Source organism: Canis lupus, chromosome 35, assembly GCF_003254725.2.
Source record: "Canis lupus dingo isolate Sandy chromosome 35, ASM325472v2, whole genome shotgun sequence".
Lineage (NCBI taxonomy): Eukaryota > Metazoa > Chordata > Mammalia > Carnivora > Canidae > Canis > Canis lupus.
The window spans coordinates 265,302-280,523 of NC_064277.1; the positions used below are offsets into that span (position 1 = coordinate 265,302).

The 15,222-nt window shown below is 36.1% G+C and overlaps 1 protein-coding gene and 1 long non-coding RNA gene across 11 annotated transcripts in view; one reads left to right on the top strand and one right to left on the bottom strand.

Annotated features, from left to right (window-relative positions):
• The window catches only part of SPIDR (scaffold protein involved in DNA repair), a 437,895-nt gene that overhangs the window by 108,388 nt on the left and 314,285 nt on the right, over nt 1–15,222 (bottom strand). The window lies entirely within an intron of this gene.
• LOC118353350 (uncharacterized) overlaps nt 245–15,222 on the top strand; it is a 44,001-nt gene continuing 29,023 nt past the window's right edge. Inside the window, exon 1 of the long non-coding RNA XR_004812147.2 lies at nt 245–1,031. This is a non-coding gene — a long non-coding RNA (uncharacterized LOC118353350). The remainder of the gene's footprint in view (nt 1,032–15,222) is intronic.

Sequence of the window (15,222 nt, forward strand, 5' to 3'; positions counted from 1 at the left end):
GCATGACCTCTAGCTCTACCCACGTCATTGCAAATGATAAGATTTCATTCTTTTTGATGGCTGGGTAGTATTTCATTGTACGTATATACACTACACTTTCTTTATCCATTCATCTGTCCATGGACATCTGAGCTTTTCCCATAGTTTGGCTGTTGCGGACATCACTGCTATAACTATTGGGGTGCAGGGATCCCTTCAAATCACTGTTTGTATCTCTGAATAAATACCTAGTAGTGTCATTGCTGGGTCTTACGGTAGCTCCATTTTTAACTTTTTTAGGAACTTCCACAGTTTTACAGAGTGGCTGCACCAGGCTACATTTCCACCAACAGCGTACGAGGGTTCCCCTTTCTCCGCATCCTCCCCAACATCTGTTGTTTCCTGACTTGTTAATTTTAGCCATTCTGACTGGTTTGAGGTTGTATCTCATTGTGGTTTTGATTTTTAGTTCCCTGATTAAGGCTTCCAATTTAGTATGACTGTGGCACTGTTGTCTTTCTTCCAGAGGTTATAGCCATTTGACATTTTTTGAGTCAACAGTGCTAATAAATGGGGTGGCTGGGTGGCTCAGTGATTAAGCGTCTGCCTTCGGCTCAGGTCATGATTCTGGGGTCCTGGGATCGAGTCCCACGTCAGGCTCTCTGCATAGATCCTGCTTCTTCCTCTGCCTGTGTCTCTGCCTCTCTTTCTCTGTGTCTCTTGTGAATAAATAAAATCTTTAAAAACTACAACAGTGCTAATAAATCGACTTGATCTATACCTCACATGACTAAGAACAAGTCACCTGGCATTAGCACACAGTTTCACCCAAAGAACAGGGGGTTACAGGTCAAGTGACATTTGCTGAAAAGAAATTAATAATCTCTTCTCTAGAACATTTAGCCCACATGTACCTCTCAAGGTTGGATATGCGAGCCAAGATGAATGTGTGGGTAATGAGGAGAAGCTACATGTCCTCTTAAGTTCTACTGCAGGAAAAGGTCAGCTGTACAACAGATCAGAGGAAAGTTCCAAATTGCCCTTGGAACAAGGTAAGCACACCTGTCCTAAGTATAACCATGAATGCTACTTCTCAGCAATCTAAAGTTCCCAAAGCACTTCACACATGCCTTCAACACTATAAAGCAATGCATAAAGTATATTATTCACTCTGCTTAATAGTGAGAAAACTAGAGCTCGGAAGCAGTAATTAGGTTGCCCAGTATCAGAAGACCACATGGAGTGCCAGAGCTGACACTGGAACTTAGAGACTTTAATTACAAATGCTGGATTCTTTCTCACCCCTCCCTACTGCTTTTCTCACGATGTACCTTAAAACACTGCTTTCACCCATATTTTTACACTATTTATACTTATCATGTACTTTTTATTTCCTCTGGTGTTTCTTCTCTCATTTATAAACCATAAATCCTGGGTATAAAGGTTATGATTATTACCTTACCGTGGTATAAATTTGGTATACGATCTGTATCATTTTGTAACTCAACATATTTGAGAGACAAAGAATGCAGAGAAATCCCAACATTTCTAAATGTCTCATCACTTGATCACATGGGAAAGTAGCTATTTTATCTGAAAATTAACATATTAAAGCCCTGTAATTTTACACATTCTCTTCTGTATGTAGTTCAAAAATACAGAAACATATACTTGTACCTTCAAGTGTTATTTTGATGTGCTAGGGTAGGATGTTGAAACTGCAGTAAACAGTGGTTCAAAACTCTTATTCTTCAAAGGAAATACAAGACATAAAAAGACTCACCTATTTGTATAGGTCATGGGTTGGCAAACAATGGCCTATGGGCCAAATTCTGCCTGTCATCTGTCTTTGTAAATAAAACTTTATTGGAACACAGCCATGGCCATCTACTTACACATTAGTGTCTACGGCTGCTTTCACACCACAATAAGTGAGTTGAGTAACTATAACAGAAACCATGTTATGGCCTGCCAAGCCTCAAATACTGTGCTTGCCAACTCCTAGTCTATATAAATGAAAAAGAAATTAACACTTACTGTGTAGCAGTAACAACTTATCTCTGTTATCTCATTTAATTCCCTGAACAATCCTGTGAGGTGGGTGATAGTTGGGTACATATTACGGCACTAACACATGTAACTTCTAACTCTCTGTCATACTTTTTTTCTGAGGAAAAAGAAAGTGGAATGGGGAAAGGAGAAGAATCAAGGGCAATTTTTTTTTTCTTAGGAGATCTAACCAGGCTGGGACCCTATAAGAGATGGATGTATCTCTTCAAATAGCTACTCTATTAAAGAAAGAATATTAGCCCTTATATTTTCATGACTTAATCATTTAGCACTTTTCAAAGGCCTAAGCTCATTTTTGCAAATAAATTAAGTTGAAAAGGAGGATATATTTTCTAATTTCTGATGATACTGATCCAGGAAGTAGCAGAGGTCTACAGATTCTTGGCTACATCAGAATACTGGCTAAATTAGTTTATTCTTTAATCTCCAAACAAGCTATGTAAGAATCCAATAAACACTGTCTGTTCAAAATGTTTTCCATTTCCCTTGATAGAAATGAATATAAAATAATAAATATAATGTAATATAATATATATTCATTTCTATCTTTATTTCTGCATTTAACTTGTTAGGAATCATTTAAATAGAAATATGTATAGGGACACCTAGGTGGTTCAGCGATTGAGCATGTGCCTTTTGGCTCAGGGTGTGATCCTGGGATCTGAGATCGAGTCCCATATCGGGCTCCCCACAAGGAGCCTGCTTCTCCCTCTGCCTGTGTCTCTGCCTCTCTCTGTTTCATGAATAAATAAATAAAATCTTTAAAAATCAATCTACATATAGATAGAAATATATATTTTTTCATTTCCCTCTAGCTATTAATGATTTCCTAAAAAGTTAAATTTTGCCTTCAGTTTGAATTCAATTTATGAAAAGCTACAGCAATATGAATACTTCTGTTTAACTTATCCAGAAATGGTTGGGTAAATTATTCTCTACCCCCTACAGGATGATGATTCCTCTCTGTGGCTAGAGGAAAAACAACTTTCTCTACTCAATTTTTACGATACTGATGGGAGAACATCCTAGCTCTCTTTAAAAGTATAATCCAAGGAAGCATAGTCTGTGAAGGATGGCTAGTTTAATACAGAAAGCTATCTATATTTTTGAGTTCCTTGTTTGTTTTCAAGGATGGACCTCAGGGAGTTCCTGTATTTTAACGGAGCCATTCTAAATCACATCCCATGACAGACTGAGTGAGTTCATGTAAACACAGCCAGTGGTATCATGAGTAACAAAATCTGTTTCCATCAGAAGCCCTTTATCCTGCGTAAGAGGCCTGTACACTAATAGGCGGCCGAGGCTAACATTAACCAGCTACAGCTGGTTCAATGCTATAAAAAGAACTAATGAAAACACAAATGCTAACTCTCTCTATTCCACTTCAGCCAGTACGTCAAGACTGCACAAAGACAACCATTTCCAAATACTCTCTGTGAATGAACTGGCCAGGCCTGGATTTCTGAAGTTGTTTACTGAACAGTGTGTGCAAGGACTCACTGAGCACTGAGGTGGGGGAGGACAGGAATCACATGATCTATTAGTGCACAAAGCCAACTTTCCAGATGATCTTGGATTTAGTTCTATAACAAATAGGGGGCAGAGAAAATTTTCAAAAGCAGTACTAACATACTTCGAGCAATTTCTTAAATACACATGCACACACACACACACATACACACAAGTACATACTTTGAATACTAAGGTTTTTGTTATGGAAATGTATAATTAAATCTGAGATAAACTGATACCTTGTCAGATATTCTAAATTCTTAAATAAATGCAAATAATTTCTTACTAGGTGAGTGAGTTACTTTCCAAAGATAGCGATCTGATGAAGAAATTGTCACTATTTTAATTCTTTATACAACCAAAAAGATCTAGACTTGTAGTTCGTGCTAGTAGAGACCATCATGGTTTTCTCTCATCTTGTCATCTCACAAATGGATCATCTGGGGCTCAGAGGATCCTTGGCCTGCCTGCCTCAGACCACGCTGCTTGGTGGCATGAAGAACCTGGATATCCTGGCACTTAGAACTGTCTCTCCATCTTGAGCCAGATGTGGCTAAATGAACATAGCCAAGAACAAATGAATAGAGTCCTGGCTTACTTCATAATATCATGGGTTTTGACCTAACCCAGCCTTTTAATGTATGAGGTTATTTGCAGTGTCAACTGAAAATTTAGGGAGTTTCCTTGGCATTTTTTCATGTTCTTGAATAGGCTGCAAGTGTTAGTGAATAAACTATTCTGCTGGATAAAGGGTTTTGCCTTAGACATTCAGGGCTGATGCCTGGTGCCAGAGACATTATCTGCAGTGCAGATGCAGCTTCCTATGTCATCAGCACCTCTCCTCGGGACTCTGGTCCCGCACGGCCATGTGCCTATGTGACACACCACAGTGTTCTGTCACCAGCTCCATTTCTACATTTTGCTGAGACACTCACACAAAGTAACATTGACACCAAACCACAGATCCAGGAAGCTCAGGGAACACCAAGCAGGTAAGTGCCAATCCCCCAACACCCCAAACCCTACATCTTGTCATTTTATTTTCAAATTAGAGCTAATGGAAAGATAAAGAAAAAAAATCCCTAAAAGAATCAGAAGAAAAACAACACCTTACCTGTAGATGAACAAAGCTAAGAACTCTAACTCCTCCCTCAGACACTGCTCAAGCAAGAAGAGTGTTAGGTGAAATATTTATAAAGTGCTGAGAGGAAAAAAATCCACCAACCTAGAATTCTACATTCTGTGAAATTATCCTTCACAAGTGAAGGTGAAATAAAAATTTTCTCAGGAAAACAAAAATTTCAGTAACTTATAGCCAGGAGACATGCCTTTTGAGAAATGGTAAAACAAGTTCTTCAGAAGGAAGGAAAATAACATAGGTCAGAAACTCAGATCGGCATAAAGAAAGGAAGAGTACAGAGGAAGGAATTAAGTGAGGTTAAAATAAAAACTTTTATCTCAATTCTTAATTAATCTAATAAATAACATTTTGTTCAAAATAAATATAGCAACAACGTACTCAATTATGTATGTTTATATATATGCCTTACATATATACGTGTATATATATATATTTATACATTCATGTATGCTTATATATAAGTGAAATGAATGAGAGCAAAAGATGGGAAGAAGGAATTAGAATTACTTTGTTATTATAAGGTACTCGCACTACCTGTGGCCAGTCTTACTTGAGAGTAGACTTGTATTAGTTAAAATGTAAATTGCAAATTCTAGGGCAATCACGAAAAAAAAATTAAAAGAAGTATCATTGACATGCTAAGAAAAAAAAAGGAATCAGCATGCTCAATTAAAACTATGAAAGGTACAGAAGAGTGGAGGATTAAAAAGAAAAAAAGCAAGGGTAACAGATAGAAAAAACCAACGACAATAGTAGATATTAATCCAATGATCACTAATCCCTTTGAATGTCAATGGTCTAAATGTATCAATTAAAGGAGACTGCCAGAGTAGATCAGAAAAGATGACTCAACTAGATCTTGTCTATAAAAAACAGACTTTAAATATAAAGACATACATAAATTAAAGTAAATAGATGGAGAAAAATGTACCATGCTAACATAATAACATGGTTATGGTATTATGATATCATAATTTAAAAAATACTATACAAACACTAATGAAAACAAGGCAGGAGGGGCTATTTTAAATTAATTAAAAAAATTTAATTCCAGTATATAGTTAACATAAAGTATTATATTAGGGTTTTTTTTTTTTTTAATTTTAGACAAAGCAGACTTCAAAGGTAAGTAAGGTCATCTCAGGGCTAAAGAAAGATACTATATAATGATAAGAGGATCATTTCTACAAGAAGACTTTAACAATTCTTCATTTATGTCTGACAATAGAGCATCAAACCACCTGAGACAAAAACATAACTACAAGGGGAAATACATAAATCCCCTATAATAGCTGGAGGCCTAAACTCACTCTTTCCCACAAAAGGATATATCCAACAAGCAAAAAAGGAGCAAGGAAACAGCTGAACTCAACTACACTATCAATTAACTGGATGTAACTGGAATGTATAGACTGCTTCATCCAACAGTGGCAAACTACACATTTTTCTCAAGCTCGCATGGAATATTAACCAAGACAAACCACAGTCTAGGCCATAAAACATACTGTAACAAATTTAAAAGAATAGGAACTATATGATCTTTGCTGTCAGTGGAATTAAACAAGAATTCAGTAACAGAAAGATAACTTCAAAATCCCAAAATACATGGAGATTAAAGAACAAACCTCTAAATAACAAATGGGTTATAGAAGTCAAGAAATATCAAAAAATATTTTAAGTAAATAAAAATGGAAACACAACTTACCAAAACGTGTGGGATGATGCCAAGACAGTACCTAAAAGGCAATTTATACTATTGAATGAATTTTTTAGGGAAAAAAAAAAAAAGAACAATCTAAAATCAATAACCAAAGTTTTCACCCTAACAAATTACAAAAAGAACACACTAAATCTAACCAGAAGAAAAGCAAAATATAAAGATGAGAGCAGAAATCAATGAAACTAAAAACAAGAAATCAGTAGAGAAAAATCAATGACAACAAAAGCTGATACTTTGAAAAAGATCAACAAAATCTATAAGCCTCTATCCAGGCTAACGAAGAAGAAAAGAGAAAGGACACAAATTACTAATATTAGAAATGAGAGAGGTGACATTACTACAGATCCCATGGAAATTAAAAGGCTATTAAAGGAATACTGTGAACAACTGTATGCCCACAAACTGAATAATCTAGATGAAAAGACCAATTTCTTGAAAGACACAATCTACCAAAATTCATATAAGAAGAAACAGATAATCTGAATAGGCCTATATCTCTTAAAGAAACTGAATCAATAATTCAGTCTTTCGAAACAGAAAACATCAGGCTCAGCTGGGTTCACTGGGGAATTCAATCAAACGTTAAGGCAGAAATTACATCAGTTCTCCATAATATCTTTCAGAGAATACTTCCTATCTTATTCTACAGGTTTAGCATTACCCTAATACCAGAACCAGAAAAAGATATTTCAAAGAAGGAAAATTATAAACCAATATATCTCTTCAATATAGATGCAAAACCCCCCAACAACGTATTAGCAAATTATGTCCAACAATGTATAACAGGAATTATATACCATAATCCCACCAACCAGAATTTTACACCAGCTAGGCAAGGCTAGTTTAACATCTGAAAATCAATAAATGCAATCCATCACATCAAGGGACTAAAAAAAGAAAAATCACATGATCATATTAATAGAGGAAGAATAAGCATTTGACAAAATCCAGCACCCATTCATGATAAAATCTCTCAGTAAACTAGAACTAGAGGCGAACCTTTTCAACTTGATAAACAGAATCTACAAAAAACCTACCGCTAACATGATACTCAATGGTGAGAAACTAGAAGCTTTCCCATTAAGATCAGGTACAAGGCAAAGATGCCCCCTCTAACCACTCCTTTTCAACATTTTACTGGAATTCCTTGCTAAGGCAGTAGTGTAAAAAAAAAGGTAAATAAAAGTTATACAAATTGAGAAGGAAGGCAAAAAAAAAGTCTTTGTTTATAGATGACATAATCGTCTATGTAAACAATCTGAAAGAATTAAATAAAAAATCCTGTAACTATTACATCATTATAGAAAGGTTGCAGGATACAAAGCCAATATATAAATGTCAATAGTTTTCCTATATACCAACAACAAACAAGTGTAATTTAAAATCAAAAACACTATCCCATTGGGTCACCTGGATGGCGGTTGGTTAGGTACTTGACTCTAGGTTTCAGGTCAGGTTGTGATCTCCAGGTTGTAGGACTGAGCCCCAAGTCAGGCTCTGTGCTCAGTGTGGAGTTTGCTTAAAAGACTCTCTCCCTCTTCTCACCCCCTCACTTTCTCTCTCTATATATACATATAAATAAATAAATCTTTAACAAAAATAAAACCACTATACCATTTACATTAGCACCCCCCAATAAATACTTAAGTGTAACTAACAAATTATGCACAAATGCACATAAGAAAAACTACAAATCTCTGACGAATGAAATCAGAGAACTAAATAAACGGAAATTTATTCTATGTTCATGGGTAGGAAAACTCAATATTGTCAAGATCTCAGTTCTTCCCAACTTGATCTATAGCTTAATGCAATCCCAATAAAATCCCAGCAAGTTATTTTATGGATATTGACAAATTGATTCTAAAATCTACAATAAAGACAAAAGACCTAGAATAACCAACACAATATTGAAGAACAACAAAGTTGGAGGACTGACACAAGCCAACCTCAAGACTTACTATAAAGATACAGTAATCAACACAGTATGGTACTGGTGAAAGAAAAGAGAAATAGATCAACAGAACAGAACAGAGAGCTGAGAAACAGACCCCTATAAATAGAGTTATGTTTGACAAAGGAACAAAGGCAATATAGTGGAACAGTCTTTAATAACTGATCATCTATATGCAAAAAAAATCTAAAAACAGACCTTATTATACACTTCACAAAAATTAACTCAAAATGGATCACAGATTTAAATAAAAACTACAAAACTCTTAGAAGTAACATAAAAGAAAACCTAGATGTTCTTGGGTTTAAGTAATGTCTTTTTAGATAAAGCACCAAATAAATGATCCATGAAAGATATAATTTATAAGCTAGACTTCATTCACATAAAAAACTTCTAATCTGTGAAAAACAACTTATGAAGAAAATGTGACACAAGCCATGGCGTGGGAGAAAATATTTGTAAGACATATCTGCTAAAGTACTCCTTTACAAAATTCACAAAGAATTCTTAAAACTCAACAATAAGAACACAAGCAACTTGATTAAAATATGGGCCAAAGTCCTTAACAGACACCTCACAGGATACACACACACACACACACACACACACACACACAGATGGCAAATAAGCATATGAAAAGCTGCTTATGTTCTGAGGGAAATACAAATTAAAATAGAAATGAAATACCACTACACATCTATTAGAATGCTTAAAATCAGGAACACTGACAAACCTAATGCTAGTGAAGATGTGGAGCGACAGGAGCTCTCATGCATTGCTAGTGGGAATGTAAAATAGTATGGCTATTTTGGAAGACAGTCTGTCAGTTTCTTACAAACCTAATTCTACTCTAATTGTAAGATCCAGCAATCACACTTCTTGATGTCTATCTAAAGGAACTAAAAATTTATGTCCGCATAAAAACCTGCACGCAATTATTTATAGCAACTTTATTCATAATTACCAAGACTTGGAAGCAATCAAGATGTCCTTCGGTAAGGAGTGAATACACTGTGGTCCATCCAGACAATGGAATGTAGTTGAGCACTAAAAAGAAATGAGCTATCAGGCCATGAAAAGACAGAGAGAAACTTTAAACACATATGATGAGTAAGAGAAGGAAGCCAATCTGCAAAGGCTAAAGACTGTATGATTCTGACTATCTGACATTCTTGAAAAGGCAACTATGGAGATGGTAAAAAGATTGATGCGGTGACGGGGGTGGGGGGCGGTGGGGGAGATGACCAGGAATTTAAGGACAGTGAAAATATTCTGTATGATATTACAATGATGTGTATTTGTCATTACACTTTCCTCTAAACACACAGAATGTAAAAGACCAACTGTGAACCCTAATGTAACATATGAACTTGGGAGTGATTATGATGTGTCAGTGGAGGTTCATTTTTGGCTAAAAAAAAGAAGCATCATTCTGGCCAGGGATGTTGATAAGGTATATGGGTTATCTTTGTACCTTTCTCTCAGTTTTGCTGTAAAACTAAAACTGCTCCTCCCAAAAATACAGTATTAAATACAGTATTAAAACAGAAAGTGGAGAGGAGTAATATAATTGTTAGGTGACAGAATCAGGATTAAAACATTGAATTGGGGGCAGCCTGGGTGGCTCAGTGGTTTAGCGCCACCTTCAGCCCAGGGCGTGATCCTGGAGACCTGGGTTCGAGTCCCACGTCGGGCTCCCTGCATGGAGTCTCCTTCTTCCTCTGCCTGTGTCTCTGCCTCTCTCTCTCTCTCTCTCTCTCTCTCTTTCTCTCTCTCTGTTTCTCATAAATAAATAAATAGAATCTTAAAAAAAAAAACAACACTGAATTGGTTCATGGGCTGAATCTGCCAAAACAAAATGTAAGAGAGAGAAATATACATATAAGATGCTGCACTTGGCTCCAAAAATAAATCAACTCCAAAAGCAAGGACAGAGAAGAAGCTCATCAACAATGTAAGAGGCTTTAATATAGAACAACCAGGATTATAATGAGAACTACATATCATGTGTATAATGTGCAGTATCTCATGCATACAAGCAAATAGATTCTACGTGACCCCAAGAAGGAGCATCAGAAGACCCAGGAAAAGAGATTTAGGCTCAAGATAGAGAAATGCCTTGGAATGAGAACTGCACATACGTGAATGGGCTGTGGCGGAGCACTGTCTGCTGCCAGGAGTCCGACCCTGCTGCAGCCTGGACTCAACTATCATCATCATCATCAACTTACGACTGGTATTGAGGAGCCAATCTAACTCTAGGATTCCATGATTCTATAACATTTTTTTAAAGCCATTTAAACTAAAACCACAAATTAATCAAACCAAAGCTGAATAATCCCACTACCTGGAAAGAAGTATTTGGAGGTTCACTGTATAGAATTGAATCTTGGAGTACGTGAAGTTGACTCCATGACTAAGAATAACTGAAAGCAGGTTCAATTATTAACAAACTTAAAGCTGACAATCACTTCTGTTTTAGATAATTTAATGGAAAAGGCTTTTTAAAAGAGGTAATGCATTCCAACTCTCTCTCTTCTCAACCTCCTGGTTCTCCTACGACGGGACAACTACAGTTACCAGCTTCTATGTATTTTTCCAGACATACTGTATGCATATAAAAACATTTAAGTCCATAGTGCTCCCCTACTTTTGTGACTTTTACTCAGATTTCCTAAAATAGCTACTTGAGGACAGAAGCTCCATTTTCTCTTTCTTGTAAATGCCATTTATTTTCACTGAAGAGTGATGTGCCACAGTATGCACTAGATTAAATAACACCTCTTATTTAGTATGCTATTTAGCCCTTGCAAAAAGAAGCCTTATTATTTCCGTTTGACATTAATAAAGGGTGACATTGGGTTTCTGATATCCAGAACAATGTTCTTCTCACTGCACAGTTATGTTTGAGGAAGAAATTCCAACCATATATTTTCAATAAGAAATGAATGAATAAGAAATTACTTCAAAGAGGGGAGCCTGGGTGGCTCAGTCAGTTGAGTGTTTAACTTGGTTTTGGCTCAGGTCACGATCTCATGGGTTGTGAGATCAAGCCTCTAGTCAGGCTCCACACTCAGCACACGTGCTCTCTCTTGCAAATAACTAAAATAAATCTTTTTTTTTTTTTTTTAAATAAATGACTTCAAAGACTGCTCAGAAATTTGCCTTGTGCGTTTATATGTTATCTCTCCCCTGCTCCTGTAAAAGTCAGAAATGTTCTTCCTTCATACTCCCTTAGGTACCAACAAAGGTAACTCCAGTTTTGCTCCAGGACTTTATGAAATGGGTGTTAAAACATATACTATTTTTTAAAAAAAGTAAATATAGAAACCTAACAAACCCTAACTCAGTTAGCAATCAAGGTCACCAAGAAAGAGATACATTCTTGATATTGTGTCAACAGTAGTATGTACCTCTGATAGGATATAATGAAAATGACACTTTACCTCCATGTTCTTCTACCCCCAAAGCCACACCAGTGTAAACATCAGAAAAACACAAGCTAAAGGATATTCTACAAAATATATGGACAGTAATCTTCAAAACTGTTAAGGTCATTAAAAACAAAGAGTATCTATAAAATTGACAGTCTAAAGTAGTCTAAGAAGACATGACAATAACATGTAATGTGGTATCCTGAATGGGATCCTGGAACAGAAAAAGGACATTAGGGAAAATCTGAAGAAATCTGAATATAGTATGGATTTCAGTTAATACGGTATCAATATGTTATAGCATATAATATAGCACAATAAAGTAATATTAAAATAGTATGGTAATAATATAGTATCAATATTGGTTTAATAAGTGTGAGACTCGATCATTCTAATATAAGAATTTAACAATAGGGAAACTGGGTATAGGGTATCTTTCTGAATCTAAAGCCACTCTAAAATAAAAAGTTTATCAAACTTAATTAAATAAAAAAGCTAGGATACGGGCAGCCCGGGTGGCTCAGTGGTTTAGCGCCGCCTTCAGCCCAGAGCGTGATCCTGGAGTCCCGGGATCGAGTCCCATGTCGGGCTCCCTGCATGAAGCCTGCTTCTCCCTCTGCCTGTGTCTCTGTCTCTCTGTCTCTCTCTTTGTGTCTCTCATGGGTAAATAAATAAAAAAAAAAAAAGCTAGGATATTTTTATAAATTCCCATTACTGAGAATACTTACTACAAAGAAGGATCAAGGAGAATGGAACTAGTTCTATAACCTGATAACTCAAAGTAATTATTTTAATAATTTGGTTATAACACATGCTCTACTAAGAATCATCAAATGTTAAATATCTTCTTTGATTCCTAACCATATAATGCAGAATACAAAAAAAGGTGGATTAGGCTATGCAGAAAAAGCATTTGACCAAATCCAATACTCTTTCATGATGAAAACATGCAATAAAGTAGAACAAGGAAGCATCCTCAATCTGATACAGGCCATTTATGAAAAACAAAAAACAAAAACTATAGTTAATATTATACTCAATGGTGAAAGACTGAAAGTTCCTCCCTCCCCTTACGATCAGGAATAAAACAAAGATGGCAGTTTTTACTACTTCCATTCAGTGTTGTACTAGAAATTCTCCCCAGATACTGTACTCAGAGCAATTAGTTAAGAAAAAGAAATAAATGGAAAATAAGTTGGAAAGGAATAAGTAAAAATATCTCTTCACACACGATAGGACAGTTGTTATTAAAAAAAAAAAAGGAAGAAAGTAATAAGTGTTGACAAGGATGTGGAAAAACTGGAACCCTCATATAGAGTGGTGGAAATATAAAGTGGTGCATCTGCTGTAGAAAATATTCTGGTGGTTTCTCAAAAACTTAAACACAGATTTACCATATGACCCAGCAATTTTACTACTAGGGCTATACCCAAGAGAAATGAAACCTGTCCACAGGAAAACTTCAAGACAGATGTTCACAGCAACATCATTCATAATACCTGCAAAGTAGAAACAACCCAAATAACCATCACCCGGTAAATGAGTAAATAAAACTTAATATATCTATATGATGAAATATTATTCAGCCATAAAAAAGCATGGAGTATCAATACATGCCACCACATGAATGAGCCCTGAAATCATTGTGCTAATTGAAAGACACCAGACACAAAAGACCACATATTACATGATTCCATTTAAATGAAATATCCAGGAAGGCAAATACATAGAGGTTAAAAGTGGATTACTGGTTGTCAGGGGCTAGGAGAGGGGGCTCATAGGGAGGGACTGCTTAGAGGGCACAGGGTTTCCTTTAACATGATGAAAATGTGTTGGAACTATATAGAAATGGTAGTTGTACAGTACTGTGAACATACTAAATACCACTCAACTGTATACTTTAAAATGGCTTATGTTAAGTAAATTTCACCTCAATTAAAAAAACTTAAAAAGAAAAGATAATGTGTACACAAACACAAAATTCACATGTTCTAACAGGCATTCAGGGAATCTGACCCACAGCATCTAGCTTCTCCCCAGAGGCAGGGACTAGAAACAGTTCCTTTTTAATTTTTATTTTTTAAAGTAGGCACCATGCCCAAAGTTGGACTTGAACTCATGAACCTGAGATCAAGAGTCACATGCTCTACCAAGAGAGTCAGCCAGGTGCCCAACAGTCTCTTCTTATGTACACTTCCAAGCAGTCTATTCATAAAGGGGCACATATATATATATATGTATGTGAAAATAAGCATATTCATTGTTGTTTTTACTAAACGTTAACCAAACAGGCTTTCTCCAAACAGGGGGGATGGTGGAGTCACAGCTACCGCAGTACCAGAAAGCCTTTGGAGATGGGATTTCATTAATGTGCCTCAGTTCCTCAGGCTGTACTCTCCACCTTCCACCCATCCAAAGAGCAGATACCAGATACTTTTCTTTATGAAGCACCTGGAAGAAATTAAAAATTTAAACATTAAGTCAAATGCAAGTGAGCCTGCTGTGAAGAGTGACACATGCTACCAAACACAGGTTTCCCCTGTTATCCTTCTTTCCTTCCCTCCTTTTTCCTTCCTTCTTTCTTTCTTTTTCCTTTCTTTCTCTTTCTCTCTTTCTTCTCTTTCTTCTTTCTTTTCTTTCTCTTTCTTTCTTTCTTTCTTTCTTTCTTTCTTTCTTTCTTTCTTTCTTTCTTTTTTTTCTTTCTCTCCTTTCTTTCCTTCTCTCCTTCTCTCCTTCTTTCTCTCTTTCTTTCTTGTTTCAAGTTTTTACTTAATTCCAGTTGGTTAACATATACTTTTCCACTTTTCTATAGCTCACGTAAAGAAAGGCCCTCAAGACCTTTGGATTTTCCCCAATGTCTGTGGGATTCTTGGATAGCCAGTGTTCTATTGTAATTCATCTGGGTGCAAAGACTCAAGTACAGAGTTGAATAAGTTAACTCTAAGTTTTCCAAAAGTCTATTTAAATGGTAAAACATCCAGGAGATTTTGACATTTATTTCATTCTTCTTCCCACTTCCAAACATACACAGTCTGGACCTCTCTTTTTGCCTCCCCACAACCCCTGGAGCTTTCGACACCTGCACTCAGACTCTATACCAGAGAGAGAAGGGACAGTCATCACTTAGGGAAACAAAATGGCAGGCCAGGACACACAGCTCACACAGCAGGTGTCAGACTCAGAGCTACTGAAGACCTGTAAAACCTCTCCCCACCATCTTCCCCTGGATGACTCAGTCTTCTTTTTGCTCCAGTCTTCTTTTTTCTTTAATTCAAATTATGAGTTCTTTCCTTTTCAAGTAATTAAGTTTGGTTTAATGTTAAAAGTTAGGTTTTCTTTCATCCTTTCATCTTTTACCCAGGCTGCTTAATTTTTTCTTGACACCTCTTAGTTCTGCATTGCATTAATTATA